Raw genomic sequence first — 18,153 nt, 5'->3', positions numbered from 1 at the left:
CCTCATGAAACAAAGAAAACTCTCCTCTCCTATACAATGCCATATGGACCTCCGGCAAGATCCCCTCTGCCTGGAAAGAGGCCATTGTCGTTCCTATACTGAAGCAGGGCAAGGACCCATCGTCTGCTTCGAGTTACCGCCCTATAGCACTAACAAGCTGCCTCTGCAAACTGTTCGAAAAAATGATCAACCGCCGACTAATACATTTTCTCGAATCAAACAAATTGCTTGACCCGTACCAATGCGGGTTTCGAGAAGGTCGATCCACCGCCGACAATTTGATATGTATTGAGAGACGCAAATTCGTGAAGCTTTCGTCCATAAACAGTTCTTTCTCTCTGTATTCCTTGATATAGAAAAAGCCTACGATACCACGTGGCGGTTTGGAATACTTAGAGACCTCTCGCACGTTGGTATACGTGGTAACATGTTAAATGTCATAGAAAGTTATTTATCTAATCGCACTTTCCGTGTTTGTGTGGGAAATGCTGTATCAAGACCTTTTGTGCAGGAAACTGGAGTACCACAGGGTGGGGTGCTCAGTTGCACTCTCTTTATCGTAAAAATGAGTTCTTTGCGTCTGTATATCCCAAGAAACATGTTTTATTCTGCATACGTCGATGATGTACAGATAGGTTTCGCCTCGTGCAATCTCGTAGTCTGTGAGCGGCAGATTCAGCTTGGTCTGAACAAGGTGTCTAAGTGGGCAGACGAGAATGGATTTAGCCTTAACCCACAAAAGACCACCTGCGTCCTGTTCTCCAGAAAGAGGGGTCTGCACCCCGATCCTGACATTGAGTTGCAGGGAAAACGTTTGGCCGTAAAAACAGAACATAAATTTTTAGGTGTGATTTTAGATACGAAACTAACATTTGTGGCACACATACGGTATGTAAGAAACAAGTGCATGAAAACAATGAATATTATAAAAGTATTGTCACGCACTGCTTGGGGTAGTGACACAAAGTGTCTTTTGAATCTTTATAAGAGTCTCATACTCACAAGATTAGATTACGGTGCCATAGTGTACCATTCCGCTACGCCAAGCACCCTAAGGATGCTGGATCCTGGACGACACATCTAGGCATCCGCCTAGCCACTGGTGCCTTCAGGACAAGTCCTGTGGCAAGCCTGTATGTAGAGGCGGACATGTGGTCCCTTGATATGCAACGCTCATCCTTAAGCCTCACCTATTTCCTGAAAGTAAATTCAAACTCGGAACACCCGTCCTTCTCAACCGTAAATGATATGACCAGTTCCACACTCTTTAATAACCGGCCGACAGCAAGAGAACCCTTTTCACTACGTGTAAGAAAAATTAGTGAGGAAATGGACATCCCACTGCTTGAACATACTCTGATGGCCCCAGCAAAGCCAGTGCCACCGTGGCATTGGCAACTCATAGAGTGTGATACTTCGTTTGTGGAGGTCACAAAAGATGCTCCAGAGGCACATATACGGATGCATTTTCCAGAAATCCAGTTCAGGTACTCGTCCTGCACTCAGTTTTACACCGACGCTTCCAAGTCACATGCAGGGGTATCTTATGCAGTAGTCGGCCCATCATTCTCCGAGTCCGATGTACTGCACCCGGAAACAAGCATTTTTACGGCTGAGGCCTATGCACTTTTATCGGCTGTGAAGAGTATAGGCAAATCAAAACTCAAGAGATCAATAATATTTACAGACTCCCTAAGCGTCGTAAAAGCCATCATGACTCTACATAGACACACAAACCCTGTACTTATTGAACTGTATTCTGCTCTGTGCAAGGCATACATGTCTAACCAGCATATTATTATATGCTGGGTGCCTGGCCATAGAGGCATCGAGGGGAATGTTCTGGCTGATCAAATGGCCACATCAACTACATCGCGAGCCCTTAACCATACCGCTTCTATCCCTGCCAGCGATCTCAAGCCCTACTTGAGAAAGAAACTTCGGACCCACTGGCAGCGCTTGTGGGATGCCGAAACGAACAATAAGCTCCACTTAGTTAAGCCACAAATAGGTCCCTGGCATCCCGTTACGAAAATACGAAGAACAAATGTCCTATTCTCTCGTCTGAGAATAGGACATACATACGGCACCCACAATTTCCTCTTAACTGGAAATGACCCGCCAACCTGTGGTAGATGTGGAGAGAGGCTTACCGTGCTCCACGTCCTCGTGGAGTGCAGGGAAGCCGAAACAGAGAGAAAAGGCACTTTCCCCTAGCGTACCGATACTGTCTTCCACTCCATCCCGCTATGTTTCTGGGCGACAAACCTCTCTTTAGCACTAAAGCTGTTCTGGATTTTCTGAGCGATGTAGTATTGCATGTTATTTGCCCAATAGTTTCGTAGCGCATCCTCTCTCCAGAGGATGTCGCCGCGATAGTAGTTTTGCATAGCACGTGCCTCCAGGCCCTTGCGTTTCAAAGGGTCTGTCAAGGCAGTAGTGCTGTTTGAAAAGTTTATCAGTGATAAATTTTCGTTTATCATCATTATGTTGCAATTTGTTCTTTCGTGTTCATTGTGCACCTCATTAGCCATTGCCATAATTTTATTACATATATATTTTACGCATTTTACAGCGATTGTTTTTAGGCCCTTTTACAGCCACGACACATCTACCTTTCGCAATTCATTGCTCCATTGTCAACTCATGAACACACTGGCCTGGCGCTCTTTGGCCATACCTGGCCCTTGCGCCATTAAACACCATACATCATCATCATCCACTTCATCCTCTAATGATCTTAGGTATAGAACCTCTGTTTAAATATCAATCATTGTTGGAATTCTTAAAAGATGTACACAGTTTTCATGTTATAGCCCCAGGCAATCCGTAGCACGGCCTCTTAACAGAGGTTTCTGCTGCGGTAGCTGCGTTAAAGAAAGCACCTGCCTCACAGCCTTTGGGCTCAAAGGCCTTAAGGAGGCATACGTGCTATTTTCATTCTCTTGCATTTTAGCCTCATGATCACTTGTCATTCGTACTGTACCCATAGACCACCCCACATATCACTATCATATTTTTATACTATATATCGTTTTACGCTACTACGATAGCGATTGATTTTAGGCCACTTTACAGCCATGTTACATCCTATCATCGCAACTAATCAATCAGCGCTTAACACAACATTATCAGTCATGGCGCTCTTTGGCCATACCTGGCCCTTGCGCCACAAAAAACCACATATCATCATCATCAAGGTCCTTGAACCTAAGGGCTTAAGGCAGGTGCTCTACAAAAGTGCTGTCGCAGCAGTAGCCTCTAGAAATATATGCTACGAATACTTCGGTCTGATAATTGGCAATTTAACAACATCATGTAAAAATCTTAAAACTACTTTACTGTCCAAAATCGGGTCTCTTCCGAGAAACATTGCAGGGTGAAGGGGAATGTGTTGTCTGTATGCAGGGGCAAAATACTTTTTCCTATGATCTTCTAATTCCCGACATTCTAACAAGATGTGAAGGACCGTCAGCGCCTCACCACATCTATCACAGACAGGAGGTGCATCATTGGTCAGTAAGTAGGAGTGAGTGCCATATGTGTGCCCTATCCTAAGACGACAGAAAATAACCTCGGTATGTCGTACTTTCGTTATAGGTGGCCAATTTCCTAAGTTTGGCTTAATAACATGTAATTTATTATGGGTTTCAGCGTCCCATGTATGTTGCCAATAGCTCCTAATTTTCTTCCGTAAGAAAGGTTTCAGGTCTGCGGCAGGGACTGCTACGGCAAAATTGCTCGGATTTTTAGTGGATGTAGCAACATGGTCGGCAAGCGTATTACCCTCGATGTTTCTGTGTCCTGGAACCCAGCATATGATGACATGCTGGTTAGACATATATGTTGTGCACAAGATTGAATAAAGATCATGGAGTATAGGATTCTTCCGTTTATAGAATGTCATTAGAGATTTTACAACGCTTAAAGAGTCTCTAAATATAACGGCTTTGGTATCTTTGGTTTCTTAATATGCTGTACAGCTGACATTACTGCGTACGCCTCTGCAGTGAAAATACTTGTTTCCGGGTGCAGGACATTCGACTCCGAAAACGATATGCCAACGGCTGCATAAGACACACCAGTATGAGACTTAGATGCATCAGTGTAAACTTCTGGGCACGAATATTTTGTCTGAAGTTCAAGAAAATGCATACGAATGTGCGCTTCTGGAGCGTGTTTTGTAACATCTACAAACGATGTGTCACATTCTATGACCTGCCAGTGCCACGGCGGCAAGAGCTTCGCTGGAGCAATTAAATGATGATCGAGGAGTGGGATGCCCATTTCTTTGCTCAGCTCCCTTACACGCAATGAAAAGGGTTGTCTCGCGGCAGGTCGGTTCTGGAAAAGTACTGCACATGATGTATCGTTTATGATCGAATGTGAAGGATGTGCACAGTTTGAATGCACTTTTAGAAAATATGTAAAACTGCAGTAGGATCTCTGCAGATGCAGCGACCACTGATTAGACTCTACGTAGAGGCTTGGTATCGGGCTTGTCCTGAAGGTACCGGTCGCGAGGCGAATTCCTAAATGATGAGCTGGGTCCAGCATTTTCAAGGCACTTGGTGTAGCCGACTGATAAACTATGGAGCCGTATTCTAAGCGTGTACATACGAGGCTCTTGTGCAAGGTCATAAGGCACTTCTTGTCACTGCCCCAGCTTGTGTGCGACAGAACTTTTAGTAGGTTTATCGTTTTTAGGCATTTTCTTTTGATGTATTTTACGTGGGCAATGAACGTTAGCCTGGAGTCTAGTATCACGCCCAAGAATTTGTGCTCGCTCTTCACCTGTAGACGTTCCCTATTAAGTTCTATGCTTGGTTGTGGAACCAAGCCTCTCTTCTTCGAGAAAAGAACGCATGTACTCTTTGTGGGATTTATTCTAAACCCATTTTCGTCCGCCGATTTCGAAATCTTGTTTAAACCGATCTGCACTTGCCGTTCGCAAATTGCAAGGTTACAAGACTTAAAACCTATCTGGACGTCATCTACGTAAACTGAGTAAAACATTGTATGCGGTATTGCTGAGCGCAAAGAATTCATTTTCACAATGAATAGCAAGCAGCTAAGCACCCCACCTTGAGGAACGCCGGTATCCTGGAGGAATGGCCTAGACAGAGCTGTGCCAACTCTCACACGGAAAGATGCTAACCATAATCGAGGTAGCTCTCGATTATCGTTAGCATCTTTCCGCGAATACCCATCGAAGAAAGATCCTGTAAAATTCCATATCGCCAGGTAGTGTAGTAGGCTTTTTCCAAGTCTAAAAATACTGACAAGAAAAATTGTTTGTGTATAAACGCATCTCTTATATTTGACTCTATGCGGACAAGGTGATCTGTCGTTGACCTATCTTCCCTGAAACCGCACTGGTACGGATCTAGTAATTTGTTGCTTTCTAAATAGTGAATTAGGCGCCGGTTTTCATCTTTTCAAGGAGCTTGCACAGATAACTAGTTAGTGCTATTGGTCTGTAGCTACTGGCCAAGGATGGTTCTTTGCCCTCCTTGAGGATGGGAATTACAATGGCTTCCCTCCAAGAGGACGGAACGTACCCTGCTTCCCATATTGTGTTAAACAGTGAGAGGAGCGTGATTAGAGTTTCAGGATGTACGTGTTTTATCATTTCATATGAGATACGATAAGGTCCTGGCGCAGACTGATTACAGGAGATCAGTGCCGCGTGCAGTTCAGGCATACTGAAAAAACTGTTGTACCCTTCAGTGGGCGTGCATTTTCGTTCGAGTGGCTTTCTTTCTATTATCTCTTTATGTCTGAAGAATGTTTGTGAGTAGTGTGTAGAACTAGATACAAGTTCAAAGTGGGCCCCAAGAGAATTCGCTTGATCTTCTATGCTGCTCCCTTGGTTATTTACTAACGGCATCGGGTGTGTCTGCCGTCCTTTTATCTTCCTCACCCTGTCCCAAGCTTTTTTCTCATCTGTATATGAGTTAATGCCTGTTAGGTACTTCTCCCAGCTTTCCCTTTTCGCCTGTCGGCGTGTTCTCCTTCCCTGGGACTTAATGCGCTTGAAGTTAATCAAATTTTCTACAGTTGGAGAATCTCGTAAAAGCCCCCAAGCTTTGTTTTGATTTTTACGCGCCTTCCTACATTCCTCGTTCCACCAGGGAACGCTTCGCTTATTAGAAGATCCATTTGTTTGCCGGATGGACTTAGAAGCAGCATCAATTATGAATGCTGTGAAGTAAGCCACTGCGTCATGAATGCTGAAAGCTGCGATGTCATCTCGTTTTAAACGTGAACATTTTCGAAAACTTTCCCAGTCGGCTGTGTCGAGTTTCCATCTGGGTATATGTGGAGTATATTGTACCTGTTTCGTGAGGTTTAGGACTATTGGGAAGTGATCACTGCCGTGCGGATTTTTGAACACCCTCCAATCTAAATAAGGCATCATAGCTGCAGAGGATATGGTTAAATCTATAGAGGAGTAAGAGTGATGCGTGGTACTATAAAAGGTGGGATCCTTCTTATTCAATAGAACCGCACCAGAACACAAAAGAAAGTTTTCAATTACACGGCCCCTTGCGTCACAGCGCGGATCACCCCAGAGAGTGTTATGTGCATTTAGATCTCCTGTCAATATGTATGGCTCGGGGAGCTGATCTATTAGTTTCTCAAACTCTCTTAGCTCCAGACGAAAATCAGGTGGGACATAGAGAGAGCAGACGGTCACAAGCCTGTCAAAAAGTATAGCTCTAATGGCTACTGCCTCTAAATTTGTTTGTAGGCGCAGGTGTTGGCAAGCAACAGACCTCTGTGCTACAATTGCAACACCACCCGATGCCGCGAGGCCATCCTCACGGTCTTTTCGGAATATGGAATATTGTTTCAAAGAAGTTTTTTGGGTGGATTTTAGATGTGTTTCCTGTACGCAGAATAACCGTGGTTGAAATTCGTATAGGAGTTCTTTGACGTCGTCCAAATTATGCATAAGCCCTCTGGTATTCCATTGAATTATTTGGGTATCCATTTTAGTGAAAAATAAACAGAGGTATCTGCGTACAAGGAAATTCTACACTTATGAAGCTTTTCCTGGAGCAGTCACTCGAACCGCTTTTCCTTTTCTTGAGCGGTCAAGTGAGCCGCGTTGCTCTTTCGACGCTGAGAACGCCGAGGAGCATTGTGTAGTGTCCGTTGCCTCGAAAGAGGCACTGGATGCCCGCCTGTGCAGGCTTTGTGACCTTGCTAGAGGCCTCGCCACGCGTGGAGAGGCTCCCTGACCCGACAGCCCAGAGGTTGAAGGGCCCTGTTTGGAGGGGGGCGGAACAGATTTACCCACTGCCGCCAAGGGGACAGATGGCACAACCGCCGGCTCACTGCGCGTGGACCGAAGGGGTGCCTGAAGCTGCTGCGGTTGCTGCCCCTTTACGCGCTGCATCAGCGTATCTTGTGCCTTTCAGGAATGACATGCGTTTCCGTGCTTCCCCGAATGAAATGTTTTCTTTTACTTTCAGTGCAATGATATCTTTTTCCGCTTTCCAAGACGGGCACGAGCGCGAGTACGCAGCATGCTCGCCATCACAGTTCACACAGTGGAGTGCATTTTCGCAGTTTTCGGAAGTGTGGTCCTTCGATCCGCACTTGGGACAGGTGAGCTGGGCTCGGCATGTTTCTGAACCGTGACCATATCTCTGGCAGTTGAAACATCGTCGGGGGTTAGGTATATACGGGCGTACTCGGATCTTTGTGTAGCCTGTTACGAGCGTTTCGGGAAGAATGCTGGATCCAAAAGTTAATACTATGTGCTTAGTCGGTATTTCTTTGTTGTCACGTTTAATCTTAATTCTCTGGACGTTGAGGACATTTCGCCCTTCCAGCCCTCGAGCAGTTCGGCGTCAGTCAACTCAAGTAAGTCATCCTCCGATACCACGCCTCGGACGGTATTCATCGAACGATGTGCAGTCACAGTGATTGGCACGTCGCCAAAGGTTTTCAAGTTGGATAGCTTTTCATGCTGGATTGTGTCTCGGACTTCAATAAGCAGATCGCCGCTTGTCATTTTCGTGACTTTATGGCCTGGCCCTAGTGTTTCTCCTAGGCACTTCGCAACTAGGAACGGGGGACAGCTTTCTTACTGGTTTTCCTGACATGTCGCTATGTATAACATTGAAGCGCGGAAAAGTTTCCGTGCTCTGTACAAAAATCTTCAAGTTGCTTCGGTGCGCCCCCCTCTTCAGGGAACGATCAGGTGTCAATGGAGGGAAATGCATAGGCATAAATTTTGGTATGTGTTCGGCAGCGGTGGCAGCCACCCACCACCGAATCCAACAAGGGGACGCTACAAGACGTATGAAAAATAAGCTTGCAAGCGCCAGCTGTACACCGCCGCTATAACCCAATGTGATATTACCCAAGGTTGGGTAGAACACACAAGGTTAACCCAGGCCACCATGAAACAGGAACGGAAGTCATGGAAAAGAGGAGGTGACAGGAAAGTGAAAAAGAGGAGAGGAGATGAAAGCAAAAAGGTTGAAGAGGGGGATAGGAAACGGCGACTGCCGATTTCCCCCGGGTGGGTCAGTCCGGGGGTGCCGTCTACGTGAAGCGGAGGCCAAAGAGGTGTGTTGCCTCCGCCGAGGGGCCATAAAGGTCCGAACACCCGGCATCGGCTCAACCCCCAGGATCCTCTTTCCCCCGGACACGGCTAAGCCGCGCACGGCTACACGCGGGAGGGTCCAACCCTCGTGTGCTCGGGTACGTGGTGGCGCAACTCACCAAACGCCTGCTTGCGCAGACGCCCCTGCGGGGATTCATCATGTTAATTACCACACCAAACCATCAGCTGTTCTTACTTATGCATACATTCTAAACTGTTTACAGTGTAGCAGTTATGTGTGAGAATCCTGCTACTAGTTGCTTGAAGGACGTGCAGTAGGTGCTTGCAATTAACATACACTTTGTGGTAGTGATTGTAACTAGACCTAAGAAGTGTAAGCCCAAGTGGCTATTGCATTCACTCTAACCAATCATCATTATCTCCCATGCCAATGCACACTGGAAAATTCTCATGGTTCTGGTGTCTGTTTTCATAACCATGAGACTGCAGCATTTGGAACCAATAAAGTAGAAATGCATAAGCCAGGCTATATATATATAGTTGACGACACTTCATGGCAATGCACGCTACTAGCAGCACTTATAAACACAAGATATGTAATTGGAAGATATAGGGACAAGTGAAATAAGTTGCAGACTCACAATTGTTTATTTTTGTACACCATTTCCTTTTCTGGCTAAACCTTGAAGATGTCATTTTTATTCATATACATGTCCAGTCTCTCTGTTCTGGCACATGCATTACTTATCTCTTCAGCAGAGCGACCGATGGCATGCTTATACATTAATCACTTCAATGCATTTTATTTGCATCACCAAGCTTTGATAAGTAGGTACACATCACACAATGTGAGGTTTCCGAGAAAAAAAAGGATGTTCCACATCTGCCGTCAAGGCCCTGAGGTGCGCTGGCTAACACTCCCAGCTTTAGTTCCAGTAGATAAAACCTTAGTACCCCCAGAAAGCGGATGGGGAAAACGGTGCTGCGGTAGCTGAAATGCTAAGAGCATTGCACGCGTAATGCGAAGACGTGGCTTCGTGCCTCACCTGCGGCCAGTAGTTTTTTCATCCACTTTTCATTTCCATTAATTTATCACTTCCTTCTTCAATTAATGCGTACATGTAACTTACCCTATGCTGTCCTTAGTGTACTTGTTTGTTACGATATAAACATCCTATTTTCAATTATTTAATATAGGTAGCACGTGATGTTTATAGTGTTTAACGAATGAGTATTTCCAGCTGGCCTTAGGCCCTTCTTTTATGTTCGAGTTATTCATGATGCGATGAGGCTTTCAACAGGTAAAACACTAATGATGAAAATCTTATTCTGGCAAATGAACTTTCCAGAAAGTGATTTTTCATGAAAGCTCAAACTGGCAGGGAGCATAAGCATGGGGTATAAAAGAAAATGGAGACAGCTACCATAGCACCACAGGCACATGCCATATCCCGTACTGAATGTGGTGGTGCAGTGCAAGTTCTAAGTCGTAATTCTGTCATGCAATAAAAAAATTAGTTTAAAAATCTTGCCCTGCTGTAAATAAGTAATGCTCCATTAAGAAAAAATGCAGTGTTGCAACGCATATCTGCAGCCACTTGAAGAGCTAGAGGCAAAATTTGTAATATGGGCCCAGCTATACAGGAGAAACACGAAGTTGCATTGATGTAACATTGCAGGAGCATAAAATAAAGCCGAACAACCACATAGGGGTCAGTTATCAACAGTGCAGCCACATGTTCGTTTAGGGAATCATCCATCACAGCAATACGCAACTTCACCCCGCAGAAAATTACAGAAATGTACCACACCAGATTTGATGAAATGCGCAGCAGTTATCCTTCCATTTCATTGAATGAAAAAGATGTTCTGAAGTACATAAATGGTTGTGCTTTTTATTTTGAAGCTAGTAGTGTGTAGTCGTTTTTATGTTTGTTGTATATCTCACTATACATAGCATCTCTAAAAACCTCAATTGCGAGTCAGCGCTTCTCCATGCTTCTTTATCAGTCTTCTTTGTTTGCATGCTCGTTTCGATAATAAACAATACTATCATGTCTTCAATACAGCCTCTCTATATAGGCAAAGGAAATGATGCCAAACTTCAAGCAGTCAATTACGCATACACACAATTTTTGTTCTTTTATTGCTTCCACGTGCCCCCACAAGGAAGCTTGTCTTTTTGTAATTCTGCTAACATAGTATATCATATATTATGTAACTAGACCTGAGAAGTCCAAGCCAAACTGGCTAGTACATTCACTCTAACCAAATAGTCATTATCTACCATCCCAATGCACACAGGGCAGTTCTCATGGTTCTGGTATGTTTTCATAACCATTAACCTCACCTCAGATAAGGCTCAACTGTAACGGCAATTTTACACTTTACATTATAGGTGTGCTAAAGGGGACTACCAAGTTAGGCTGTATTAGTAAATTCTGCACTGCAATAGCAAAACGGCCACTGTTCACATAAGAGGCACCTTGGCAATTCCGAGAAGAAACAAAATTGGAAGATAAGTGGTAGTGCTGCAGTGAAGTTCTAGCACCAGGCTCACTGTGATGTCTTGAATTTTGACAAGACCTACTCGGGTCTACTTGTTTATCTGGTCAAGAATGACTTCATTGTAAAGAAGCGAAAGAATAACCTTAGGAACTTTTAAGTACTTCCCCTGTGTTAAAACATCTTGAATATGAGGGAACACACTGAAATCTTTCATACTACCACATTGATGCACCAGTACGACATTAAAAAAGAAAAAAAAAACATTTGGCCTTTATATTCTGCAGTAAAAGTCAACGTAAGTCAGTTTAAGATGACTTAGTATTGCTCTTTAGTGTCCCTATGCTATGGTGCGAGGCAGTGGTTTATGCTGATGCTTCCTTCATAAGGGACATCATGTCGAAGATGACATGTGCATGACTACTATAAGGACGTGCCATGCGGCATCACAGATACAGTAATCGTGCCAAGTCTCATCTTCCACGGCACAGCTTGAGATAATGTAAAATTGAGTGTGGATTAATGTGGTGCTTCCATTGTGCTAGCAGCACACTAAACGGCTGCTCCAGTGACGATGTGCATGCTGCATGCATAGATGCAGATGTATATACTGTGTTCATGCTATCTTTCCACATGTGTGGAAGCAGCCAGGGCTGCTGCCGTTAAGATGAGAGGCTTAGATAGGCAAGGTGCTGAATGATGACCAACCTGCTCTATTGTGCAGTCACTATCAGGCTTAGCCCAAATATGTTGCAATCTAGGCAGAACTACATCACTGCGCCTCACTGCAGCTCATTTTTCAAGCATTAGGCATGTTGTTATTAATGCCTTGAAAGAGTGCTGCATTCACTCCAATGAATAGAGCTGTCAGCAAGGAATTTGTTGCCTGGAAGCTGATAGGCATCTCAGTAGTGCCACTGATGTGGAGGCACAGTGACTGCGCAAAAAAATGAGATGGGCAGCAATATGCACTCCAAGGTGATCACAACAGAGAAGAATAAACAACGCAATAATGACATATTTGTGCATTTTTGCATAAGAAAGAAGAGAAGGGGCCCAATGTGATCGACTGTTTTCAGCACACAGCAAGTTTGATGGCTTCTGTAGCCATATCGCAAACCAATTCAAGGGCGCCTACATGACAAATATGCCACAGAGTTCACACGCCACAGAAATAATTTGCAGAGCCCTTTTACATTTGGCAGGGTTCACATCCATTGATCAGCACATCAATGATAGAATGCATGAACGTTGCTCTTTGCTGCCCATGAGCACACAGGTGGCCATTTATTCTTTCATTGTTGTTAATGCAGCTATACCACCATTTTAATGATGTACATGAGATAGGAAAGGCATGCACAACTCTTGAAAGTGAGCTTCTGGAAATGTACTATTAAGAAAACAGCTCCTGACATGCGAGCATGACATCTGTTTTGCTCACTGATAAAGAATGCAGACATTTAGAATAACATTTGAACCTTGTTTAGGCGAGTGCAGACATTTAGAATAATGTATGAACCTTGTTAAGGTGAGATGTGGCTGCAGGGATCACGCACATGCATAACATTAAGTTGCGATATATCCTTTGAATAACCCTAGAAAGCCCCAAACCCATTTTACAATGAATAATATAATAATAATAATAATAATAATATAATAATAAAGATTAAAAAACAACTGAACTTTGTCGCCTGGAAAGTACATTTGTATCCTCCCCCCGCCTGAAAAAAAGTCTTTATAACTTTGTAATTGTTTATATGATGATGATTAGTAGGGTTTATTGGCGCAAGGGCCAGATGTGGCCAAAGAGCGCCAAGGCGATGATAATGGCGTGTCAGTGGTACATGAATAGTGAATTATCAGGCGTGGATAAAACGTTAGATGAAGCATGGCTGTAAAGGGGCCTAAAAATAGTCGCTGTAAAGAGCGTAAAATCTACATGTAATAAGGTTATGACAATGATCAATGACGTTTACTATGAAAATGAAGAATGCATTGAAAAAAAGAGTGAAGATATTCAAGTTATTTCACATGTTGTAATTGGCAAAAGCACTACTGCCTAACAGAGCCCTTGAACCACAAGGGCCTGGAGGCAGGTGCTATACTGAACTACTGTCACAGCGGCATCCTCTGGCGAGAGGATGCGCTACGAATTTATTGGGTTATGACATGTAGGATAACATCGTTCAAGAATGCGAGGACTGCTTTGGTTGTAAAAAGTGGTTCTTTACCAAGAAACATGGACGGATGGAGCGGGAACCAATAGCTGTATGCAAGAGGAAAATGTTTCCTTCTCTCTGTTTCGGCTTCCCGACACTCCAGGAGGACATGGAGGACGCTCAGCCTCTCACCACATCGACCACAGGTTGGAGGCTCGTTACCAGTCAACAGAAAATTGTGAGTACCATATGTGTGTCCTATTCTGAGACGACAGAATAGGACATCAGTTCGTCGTGTTTTTGTTGTACAGGGCCAGAAGCCTAGCTGTGGTTTAATCAAGTGGAGCTTATTATTGTTGCGGCGTCCCACAAGCGTTGCCAGTGGTTTCGCAGTTTCGCTCGCAAAAAAGGCTTGAGGTCTATGGAAGGAATAGCAGCGGTAAGATTAATTGCTTGAGATGTAATTGATGTGGCCACTTTGTCTGCCAGTTCATTACCCTCAATGCCTCTATGGCCAGGAACCCAGCATATTGTCACATGTCTACCAGATGAATAAATATTGCACAGGTGTGTGTAAAGCTCAATAAAAACAGGATTTTTGTGTATTCTTATAGACATTAGTGCCTTTACGACACTTAAGGAGTCCGTAAAATTATTGCATTCTGTGGTTTTAACTTCTTAATGTGTTTAACCGCAGACAGGACCGCATAGGCTTCTGCAGTAAAGATGCTTGTATAAGGGTTCAATACGTCCGATTCAGAGAAAGAGGGACCAATTGCCGCGTAAGATACGCCAGCGTGCGACTTTGATGCGTCAGTGTAGAATTCAGCACACGAATACTTAGATTGGAGTTCACGGAAATGCATTCCAATTTCGAGGTCTGCTGCGTACTTTGTAACTTTTACAAAATATATATCGCATTCTATCACCTGCCACTCCCAAGGAGGTGGCAGTTTAGCTGGAGGCATTATGCGATGTTCGAGGAGTGGGACATCCATTTCAACGCTAAGCTCCCTCACACGCAGTGAAAAAGGCCGTCTCACAGAGGGTCGATTATGAAAAAGTGTAGTACACGTCAAATCGTTAACGGTCTTAGAACACGGATGTTCATGATTAGAGTGTACTTTGAGGAAATATGTGAAACTGGTGTATGATCTCTGCAGATGGAGTGACCATTCATTCGATTCTACATATAAGCTTTCAATAGGGCTTGTTCTGAAAGCGCCTGTGGCCAGTCGGGTACCTAGATGGTGAACGGGATCTAGCATCTTTAGTGCGCTTGGGGCGGCAGAGTGATATACTACAGCCCCATAATCTAGTCGTGAACGAATCAGACTCTTATAAAGGTTCAATAGACACTTCCTGTCGCTGCCCATGTTGTGTGAGATATAATCTTCATTAGGTTCATTGTTTTTAGGCATTTTGCTTTGAGATATTTGATGTACGGGATGAAAGTTAGCTTAGAGTCAAGTATAATGCCTAAAAACTTGTGGTCTTTGTTCACAGGTACTTGCTGTCCACACAGTCCTACACAAGGATCTGGAATCAGGCCTCTCTTTCTTGTGAAAAGAACACAGGAACTTTTGTGGGGGTTAACTTTGAAACCGTTTTCGTCTGCCCACTTAGACACTTTGTTCAACCCCTGCTGTACCTGTCTCTCGCACACGGTCAGGTTAAAGGACTTGAAGCCCATTTGTATATCGTCCATGTAGACAGAATAAAAAATAGCCGGTGGTAATGAGGCACGAAGTGTGTTCATCTTCACGATAAACAGTGTGCAGCTGAGCGCGCCTCCCTAGGGTACACCTGTTTCCTGTATAAATGGACGCGACAGTGCATTACCTATTTTAACCCGGAATGTGCGGTTGTGTAGGTAGCTTTCAATAATGGTTAACATATTACCGCGGATGCCCAATGCCGACAGATCGCGTAGGATTCCGTAACGCCAGGTCGTATCGTACGCCTTTTCCATATCGAGGAACACGGATAAGAAGTATTGTTTATGTATGAAAGCAACACGAATGTTTGCTTCGATGCGCACGAGATGGTCGGTTGTAGACCGTCCTTCTCTGAAGCCGCACTGATATGGATCAAGAATTTTGTTTGACTCAAGGAAGTGTAAAAGGCGACGGTTTATCATTTTTTCAAAGAGTTTGCAGATACAACTTGTGAGGGCTATTGGGCGGTAACTTGTTACTAATGTGGGGTCTTTACCTTGTTTTAAAATCGGAACGACAAGGGATTCTTTCCATGCAGTAGGTAGGTATCCGGCAGACCATATAGCATTGAAAAGTGCGAGTAGCGTTATTTGAGTATCACTGTGAATGTGTTTAATCATGTCGTACATGATCCTGTCGGGTCCAGGTGCAGAGCTCCGACAGGCAATCAAGGAGGCTCTCAGTTCGGCGATGTTAAATGGCATGTTATAGGGTTCATTCTGTCTGCATTTACGGTCAATAGCCTTGCGTTCTGCGATTTGTTTGTGCTTAAGGAATGCGTCAGAATAATTATTAGAACTGGACACGCGCTCGAAGTGTTCGCCAAGAGCGTCAGCTTGGTCTTGCAAGCTGTTCGCTTCGTCGTTCACTAGCGGCAATGGATGGATTTCTTTTCCCTTTAGCCTCATTAGCCTGTCCCATACTTTTGCCTCTTGAGTATACGAATTGATACCTGAGAGAAACCTCTACCAACTTGCCTTCTTAGCCTGTCTTCGCGTCCTTCTTCCCTGGGACTTGACATGTTTAAATTCTGTTAGGTTTTCAGCCGTAGGACATCCACGTAGTTTGCCCCAAGCTTTATTTTGTTTCCTTCGTGCCTGTCTACAATCGTTATTCCACCAGGGGACCCGTCTTTTGAATGAAGTGCCACTTGTTTGAGGAATGAACTTCTCAGCGGCGTCAATGATAAAAGCAGTAAAATATGATACGGCATGATCTATAGTAAAATTATTTATAAAATCTCGTGATAAGTACGTGGATTCCCTAAAGCATTCCCAGTCAGCTGAGGCCAGTTTCCAGCGAGGGACATGGGGAAGAGAGTCATGTTCAGTTACTAAGTTTAGGGTTACTGGGAAATGATCACTTCCGAATGGGTTTTAATTACATGCCAATTTAAATCAGGGAAAAGTGAGGCAGAGCCAATTGACAGGTCTATTGATGAATATGAACTATGATGAATATTGTAGTATGTTGGTTCCTTCTTATTGAACAGGCACGCACCGGAGTTAACAAGGAAGTTTTCGATGAGCCGACCTCTCGCGTCGCATCGCGAGTCTCCCCAAAGAGTATGATGAGCATTAAAATCACCAGTGATAATGTATGGTTCTGGGAGCTGGTCGATGAGGCTGTAAAATTCCGTTTTACTCAGGTGATGGTTGGGTGGTATGTAAATGGAGCAAATGGTTATAAGCTTGTTGAATAAAATTGCTCGCACGGATACAGCCTCTAGAGGCGTGTGTAGGGCAAACTGTTGGCAGGCAATAGACTTATTTACAACTATGGCTACACCTCCGGACGAGGCAGAAGCGTTGTCACGATCTTTACGAAAAATGGCACATTGCTTCAGAAAGTTGGACTGTGTAGGCTTTAAGTGTGTTTCTTGGACACACAGCACCTTCGATTAAATTTATGTATGAGTTCTGTGATGTCGTCGAGGTTACGAAGTATTCCTCTGACGTTCCACTGTAGTATCTGTGTGTTCATGTTGCAGACAATGTTTGTGCTGTGTGTCTCGTGTGAAAACACTAACTTAACTTACAGAGCCCTTGTCGGGCCCTGTGATGCGGGCTTTTTCTTTTTTGGAGCGGTCGAGAGATTCTCGCCGCTCCTTTGGCGCTGGCTGCGCCGTCTGGCTGGAAGATGTGTCCATCGGCTCTTGCGGAGGGCTGAACACCCGCTCTTGAGAACGGTTTGCTCGCGGTGAAGGCCTCGTCTCGAGGGACGAGACCTTGGAGGCCACCAGCCCGGAGGTCGATGGCCCTTTCTGGGATGGCGGAGCAGTGCTAGCTGCAGCCGCCGAGGGGGCAGATGGCTTCACTGCCGGCTCACTACGTGTGGGCCGGACAGCAGCCGGAAGCCGCTGCGACGCTGCCCCCTGACGCGTCACATCGGCAAAGCTGGTTTTTGGGAGGTAGGACACCTGCCTTCGTGCCTCTTTAAACGAAATGTTTTGTTTGACTTTAATCGTGACAATTTCTTTTTCTTTTTTCCAGGATGGGCAGGACCGCGAGTATGCGGCATGCTCGCCATCACAGTTTACACAATGTGGAGTATTGTTGCACGACTCAGATGTGTGTTCAGAAGCACTGCATTTGGCACAAGTAGTTCGACCTCGACAGCTCTGTGAGCTATGGCCAAACCTCTGGCATTTGAAACATCGCAGGGGATTAGGGATATACGGCCTGACTCTGATCTTTACGTAGCCTGCCTCGATAGTCTCGGGCAGTACACTTGAGCCGAAGGTTAGAATGAAATGCTTGGTCAGAATTTCTTTTCCGTCACGCCTCAGCTTGATTCTTCTGACATTGATCACATTTTGGTCACTCCATCCCTCTAATAGTTCTGTCTCACTTAGCTCCATCAAATCATCATCCGAAACAACACCACGACTGGTGTTCATAGTGCGGTGTGGGGTCACAGTGACAGGAAAGTCTCCAATTGATACGAGGTTCTGCAGTTTCTCATGTTGTTTGATATCTCGGAGTTCAAGAAGAAGGTCGCCGCTAGCCAATTTCGTAGCTTTGTAGCCGGCCCCTATTGTCTCTGTCAGGCATTTTTAAACAAGAAAAGGTGAGATCGTTCTCACCGCCTTTTCGGGTTTTTCACAATGGATTACGTGGAATCGAGGGAAATTTTCAGTTTGCCGGCCAAAAAATTTGAATACATCTTCGGTGCGCCCCCGCTTAAG

Source organism: Dermacentor silvarum, chromosome 7, assembly GCF_013339745.2.
Source record: "Dermacentor silvarum isolate Dsil-2018 chromosome 7, BIME_Dsil_1.4, whole genome shotgun sequence".
Lineage (NCBI taxonomy): Eukaryota > Metazoa > Arthropoda > Arachnida > Ixodida > Ixodidae > Dermacentor > Dermacentor silvarum.
This window is presented reverse-complemented; position numbering follows the sequence as displayed.